We start from the raw sequence: 7,614 nt of genomic DNA on the forward strand, positions 1-7,614 counted from the left end.
AGAAGCGGAATAAACTAATCAAGGCTTTAAAACGACAGGAAATTGAATCAATTTGTGAAATTTTTGCCAATTTTCTGAAACGAAACATCCCAGTTCAACCTCAGATAATTAATGGACTACAGAGGTATCAGAAAGACATTCGTTCTGTGGCGCGTAAGAAAACTCCATTGTACAAAAAGAAAATCATTTTAACCTCTAGGAGAGGTGGTGCTATATTGGCAGCTCTGTTACCTTTGGCTGTATCGTTAATTTCCTCTCTAATTAAGTAATTACGTAAGAAGAGAAAAAAATGGTGAAAGAATATTGCCTAGTACCACGACTCGTTGCCGAAAAATATTTATTTAATAAAAACGAGAGTACTCCATCGCCTCTTAATGAGGTGGCTCCACCCTCTTCCACCAGTGGTAGAGGTGGAAATAAGTCCTTCTCTTTAAAAAACGAAAGCAAATGGGACAATTCGGCTAATAATGTTGGTGGCGGCTGTAAGCACCTTGGCTGTGACTCTAGCGGTGGTGATGATGGCGTGGGGGGAGTGGACACTCCCCCCACACCCCCTCCAGCAACAACAACTTGTGGACGGTGTTGCCACGGTAGCTCCTTTGAACGATATAGCCCTACCAGACAGGGGGGACTGGTCAGACAACCTTTAAAAGATATTGCCCGCCCCCCCGCAGCGCCGGCCGCCGCGCAGGTGCCCGCCGCCGCGGGCTTCTTTCAACAAAAAACGCGGGACAGGTGCGACCGTCGCCCTTTAAAAAGACAAATAAAAAAAAGGATACATTCCATTCTACCGCCTGAGATGCGGGTAGCTGTTGCTGGGCCCTCTCGCCACAAAGCCACCACCACCACACCCCAAAACCCAAGTCTGGACAACTTAATAAATGTGTATTTTAAAATAGGGGAAATTCCCCACGTCAAAACATTATTGAACATGTTTGAACAAAACAGTCAACAGGTGGTATGGGATAGTCGCGGGAATTTATTAAAGCCTGTGCAAAATTTAAATATTTTAGATATAATTAAAACTATAGCCTTTACTAAGGGACAATTTAGGACGGGTGACAAGGCAGATGTAAGGATTTTACTGAAGGTGGCCGGTGTAGACCCATCCTTTATACGTAATTCTCGCGCCAGATCACAGTTAAAAGGGGGTAGGGGTATCCATAGGAGGCCCCATTGGGAACCGTATTGAAAAAAAACCTATATGAAGCACATCTTAAACGACTTTATATTCAGTTGTGTATCCACCATGGAGAGAGCTTCTACCCCACCTGCAGCAGTAGAGGAGGGAGAAAAATCTCCCCTATTGAAGCGTTTGGTTGCTACTCAACGTTACTACAAGTTTGTCGAACACAAAAGTAGATTGATATATGCCTTATGGGATTGTTATGACCGTCTTGTGTTGAGTGCTCCCCCAGAACGGTTTTTTAAGTCATTTGGAGAAACGGTGAAAAGGTATGAAGAGTATTCATCTCAGGAGATCCAGACAGAGATTTGGCAGATGGAAAAATTAACCTTCCAACATCGTGATATGATTACAGCCTTTGAGTCTGGGCGGAGTGTCTATGGGCACATAAGGTGATCTCTACCCCACACCCCTTCACCCCTCTCCCCCCAGGTGGGTCACAGGTGTATTTAAAGGTCGCCCACCGCCGCTCCTGGAACACTATACTACAGTTGACGACGACGAGCTCCCCAGCACCCGCCCTCTCACCATGTCTCTGGCTTGTATCAAGACCGTCAGCGACGATATCACTGACTCCCACGCCTTTGGGGTGGGGGACGTCATCATCTACGATCTGGCAGCTGCTGTTGTGCGACCCTATGGACTGGCTTCCGTCATCTGGAAGACGTTCTCCTACGCCCGTGTGGAACGTGAAGGACTGGGTAATGCCAATAGGGCAATAATTCGTTGTCGGTCTACCCCGGGGGACATTGTTGTGAAGATAGCCCCTCTCCCCTCCGACGGACAAGATCTCATAGAGGAGCCCGTCCTTTACTTCAGGCCCACTTTTGTGGGGTTGATTTCTGCATTCGGGGCAGGAGCCCCCTTCGAGTCAAACCCAATAGCCCAGGAACAAGTGCAGACTTCCGCCGACACTCACTACGTCACTAATGTCACCCTGGATACCGCCAAGAATAGGAGATACTGGCTCAAGATGAGCCTAACAAAGGTGGGCAATTTAATGGCGGCAACCCCAACCATGACTCGACTAGTGGTACCCTACGGCTTAGGGGCTTCCCGCGACGGTATGGTCAACTGGCACAAGGACATTGGACCCATGCTGCTGTCTCTACATCAAGAACTCGCCAAAGTCAACAAAGAATTAGTAATCCTCAAACGACCTGCCGCTGTTACCCCATCAGTGGCACCCCTCCCGTTCGACGACCCAAGTGCTGATAATCTTACTATAACGCTCGACGCCGTGGTGGGAGAGGGTGGTACCACACCAAGAACCTCTTCTCGTTCTACTCCTCCAGCACCACCAGCCACACCCAGGAAGAAGAAACACTCTCAGGAATACGGCTCCACCTCCACCGCCACCTCTCCACCGCCCCCTACAACGTCAACCTCAGTTAAACGGAGGATTGAGCCACTCCTCGACTTTGAAACGGGGGCGAATCGCCGTATCGACTCCATCCTCGATGGAGAGTCGCAGGAAATATTCCTGTTATCCTCCCCCCCGAAAAAACAACGAAAGCTGTAACCACCACTCCAGTAAAGAAGATGAGGTAGTGGCAGCTACAGTAGCCCCGGCGGAAGCAGCAGTGGAGGTAGCAGCAGCCAGCAGTAGTAGTAGCGAGGGGGGAGTGGTTAATCACTATTCTTAAAAAATGTGTGGGAATCTTCACCTGTTGTAGTTCTTTAAGTAGTTTAATAAAATAAAATATAAGTTATGTTGTTTATTTTCTCCCTTCTTACAAAAACCCATCCCCTGTATATTGGCCTTTCAGTACATAACGGGACAATGGGGGAAGAACATTACATATATCTTACCAGTCTCGATCAAGGAGATATTTACAACAACACGAGTTCAGCATTTACAAACACCATCCCAACACTACATTTAAACCCTTTCATTAAACATGAAGTGGCTTTAGTCAACATACTCCTCCCCAGGCGAATTAATGCCATCATAAAAGATGAGGAGGACTCTGGTATAGATATCTATGCCACTTTTAAACGTGGAACTCTTTCTAAGAGTCCAGAACACCTCATATACACCTTCCACCCAAAAACCAACATATTATCAAGAAACATCAAATTCATTACAGACGTGGTTAGTCGACAAATAACAACCGACATGCAGCTTAGCTTTAGGGATGATTTCAAAATATACTTCTCAGATAAAGAACCAATCCTCACCTATGACCAATCTGTAGAGAGGGTATTACTAGCTTCAACTCTTAACAGTGGAAGTACTGGCTCATTAAATTCTCTCAGCTTTCAATTTAAACACAGAATAGCTAATGTACTTGGTTTTGACAGCAGTCGCAAATACACCATTTATCGAGCAAAAACAGATGACATTACGTCAGCCTCCACGACTGTGGCCTTATCGCCCCCATACATTGACGGGGGTTGTGACTATTTACTCATTTATAGTGACGTCATCGAGCCTGAACGATACGGAGGGCAGATTGTAAATATCTTAGATGCAATCAATTATCATGACTCATATTCTAGAGGGGCTCACCCTCTAGTGTACAAAACATTAAACACTAACACGTTGGAGAAAGTTAGCATTAAAATAACAGATCAGTTTGGTCGAATGGTTAGTTTTGAAGATGGGAGGTCGGTTACGGCGGTCTTACATATCCGCCCTAAGGTATAGCAACATATATATAAAGAAGTGTTTAGCCTCGACTTAGGTTATTATAGGAAGAGACCTCAGAATGCGAATACCGTTCCACCCACCCTCCCAGGGGGAGTTCGGGGAGATATTCGCACCTCCCCCTAGGAGACATGGGATGAGAGGGGGGGCGATGAATGACATACGCACATTCCAAGCGCCTTATCTCAGATCTGGTGGAGGTTTCTTTGGGACCTTGGCTGGTATTGCTCGACGGGCCATACCATTTTTCATGAAAGCTGTAACACCTAGCGCCATCGATTTTGGGAAAAATGTCCTTGGTGATTTAAGCAGTGGTAAACGGGATGTAAAAAGTGCTCTGAGAACTCACGGTATTGATGCTCTTAAGAGTGTGGGAAAGAAATTGGTAATGGGAGGTAAAATTAAAAGACTCTCTAGGCGAAAAAATAAAAATAAAAAATGTAAACGAGGCCTTGGGTATAAAAATGATGTGTTTTCGCTAACGTAAGCAGTCATACTTCAACTTTCGGAGGGATCATGGGGGAGCCTAGCGGAGCTGGGGTCAAAATACCACTAGAATATTATAGTTCCAGTATTATTGACCAATTTCCTAGAAGTAACAGAATACGTAATGTGGAGAGTTCAATTGCCTCTACGCAGCAAATAGACGTTCTACCTGTCAACCTCCCCATTAATCAACGTTTGCGGGATAATTACTTAGAATTCCGCATCCCTGGAACCCAGGGCGCCTTCTTAGATCTAGCTAATATTGTTATAGATTTTAAGGTATCTTTAACGAAAGATGACGATACCACAAAATTGGAAGAGGATGACCATGTGGAATTTGTGAATGGGTTGTCAAATACCATGTTTAAAGGTGTTCAGGTGTTTTTAGGAGAGCAGGTAGTTGAAACAAATACTAATTTTAATTATTGGTCGTTTATTAAATTAATTACCTCCATGCCTCCATCAAAAATGTCTTCCTTGGGGAGAATTGGAGGCTTTCGTAGGGACTGGAGAGATGACGACGGTATAATCACTAATGAGTTTACAAATACTTATTTTACTGGAGCAACCGCCAAGGATAAAAAATTTATGGGTGATTTAAAAAGTAAAGGTTTGTCGATGTGTTTCCCCCTCCTATTGGATATATCATCCCTAGACCAATACATATTAGATAATATAGATATGCGACTAAGATTGGAGCTCTCCCCCCATTCCTGGGTCCTAAATACAAGCGTGGACGATGGCTCTAAGTATCGCCTGCATATGGATTATGCTAAGTTATGGGTGACGCGGGTGTTCCCCTACCCAAGTGCTTACCTGGCCTTAAACAGCTCACTGTTAGCATCCCCCGACCCCATAACCTATACTTTCAATAGAACCATTTCTAAAACATATGTTCTAGCAGGGAATCAAACTAGTCTCTTAATTGATCAACCATGGGCGCAAGTAATTCCACACAAGATATACATGATAATCGTTCCAATGAATTATTTCGCCGGTCTTCACCAAGGTAATGGATTATATTTTGAAAATGCAAAGCTGAAAAGTATTGCTATGTATTTGAACAATAATGCAATTTACCGAATTGGTGGCGATTTCGATAACCATTATTCCCGCCTTTATTATGAAACTTTGAAGACATTAGGCTTAGAGCGTGATTCACTACTGGCCTATGACTCTTTTAATAAGGGAAGATCAATATTCGCCTTTGACTTAACCACCATTCAAACAAAAGATTCCCTCCCTGTGGAGAAATCTGGCAACTTGCGTATGGAGCTTGAATTTGGTGGTGGTGTTACATATAACAGGCTGGTTTTACTGTTTGGGGAAACGACCGGGGTACTATCCATCGATGGGCAGAGAACTGTTCTGTGTGACGTGCGAGCGTAAAAAAACATAATGAATTGTTATGATATAAATATTAATTTAAAAAATAATCTAGGGGATCGAACACTCAACCTAGGTTGTTATAATGCTGATGAGATAGAACATTTAAATATATCTTCAAGAAAACCTATTGTTTTCATAACTAATATTTTACCTTCAAATAGCAGAATCACTATGGGACATTGGGTAGGAATTTATGTTGATAAAGTTAATCATCGGATGTTTTTTTTTGATAGTTATGCAATATCGCCAGTTACTTACGGACGTCATTTTCAAGGATTTATTAAAACTAACAAAATAAGAAAGGTGTTTGGAATGCGCTACAGACTCCAGAGTGATTTTACTCTCGCCTGTGGACTGTATTGCGTCATGTTCGTTCATAGGGTGAGCCACCTGGGGTTGCCTTCAACAGTACACTACTTACATAATGTATTTTCAAGCATTACTTTAAAATTAAATGATAAACGAGCCCTTGCTTATGCAAGACGATATTTTCCTATGAAACATCATTGTGTTAGGACATTTTGTAGAGGTATAGGGGTTGGTTCTTATAGGTGGTGTAGAGAATATTTTTGTTAGCTAGGCAACCTACCTAACAAGGGGTGTAGCCTCCTATAAAAACCCCTCTCCCCCACCCACCCCCTCAGAAGACTGTCTTCCTCCTACGAAATGGGAGGTGTCTCTCAAAAAACACCTGCGGGGAAGATTGAAGTCCTTGAAGGACCTGGTTAGTATTACCCTATCTTTCTGCTAATAGATTTATTTTATGTTTTATTTCCCTCAATAAAAAAAAAAAGTTTGTATATCCTCTATTTCACCTCTTATGTTTTTCTCCAGTGCAGTTCTTGGGACCCGTCCACATTTGTAGAGTAGTAATTCTACGTGGGGGGTCTGCCCCAAACAAGATGCTGTTACGTAGTCTAATTGACGACGCCTGCTGTAGAGGACACAAGGCCGCTCCTGCAGGGGAAGAGGTATGTACTAGTTGTTCTTAGAGAAAAATATAATATTTTTCTAATAAAATATATAATTATATAAAAAACCTTTAATCACTATAAATTATTTCCCCCATCTCTTTCCAGAACACTTCCGATGAGAGAGAGGAGGAAACTCAGCCAAAAGGTGTCCACCCAACTCACCCCACCCCCCCAAGAGAGGGGGGGGATGGGGCTCAAGACCTTCCCCCACTCTTCACTGATGAGGAATCGTCACAATTCTACTCAGACGAGGATGGGGGTGTGGGATAGGGAGGGGAGGGGTAGAGCTGTAGTAAGTGAAATATGGCAAGAGCACTCTGTAAACTACAATTATTAACTAACATAATTACTTATACATTTTGTAGTTTTTACCTAATAAAGCATTTAATAAATTATTTGATGTTTTTTTTAACCTTTGGGGGGAGGGGGAGGATTTATAATTTAATACTCCTTAAATACTCCCATATAAGGGAGGGGCCATTCAGACTTGTTCGAATATATATATATCCTTAATTAGTCCTATATATTTATAATGAGTGTAGTGTTTAAACGGAGATGACACAGTGTAAGTGACATGTGGTGGGGGCACACCGTAGACTACAATTTGAGGTGGGTCTATCTGTCACCCCGCTTCTGATTCCTTTTGTCCGATAAGTGGGCCTATCTGGCTCCCCGCCTCTGATTCCATTGTATGATAAGTACCCCCCATTGTTTGTTAAGTACGCCTATCTGGCTCAGAATATACTACTAACAAGAACTTTTCACACTACAGATGCTGTACCGATGCTGATACTTTTCAAAACGCTTGTGCTCTCTAGAGTGGAGTACTGCTGCACAATGACAGAACCTTTCAATGCTGGAGAAATTGCTGACCTGGAGAGCGTGCAGAGATCCTTTACTGCTAGTATCCACTCAGTAAAACATCTAAA

General features: G+C 43.2%; 1 long non-coding RNA gene across 1 annotated transcript; it reads left to right on the top strand.

Annotated features, from left to right (window-relative positions):
* The first annotated feature begins 6,315 nt into the window (after positions 1-6,315).
* Positions 6,316-7,039, top strand: LOC138358295 (uncharacterized). The gene is made up of 3 exons (XR_011225313.1): positions 6,316-6,435; positions 6,546-6,682; positions 6,791-7,039. It is a non-coding gene; the product is annotated as an uncharacterized lncRNA (long non-coding RNA).
* The last annotated feature ends 575 nt before the right edge of the window (positions 7,040-7,614 follow it).

Source organism: Procambarus clarkii, chromosome 7 (assembly GCF_040958095.1).
Source record: "Procambarus clarkii isolate CNS0578487 chromosome 7, FALCON_Pclarkii_2.0, whole genome shotgun sequence".
NCBI lineage: Eukaryota > Metazoa > Arthropoda > Malacostraca > Decapoda > Cambaridae > Procambarus > Procambarus clarkii.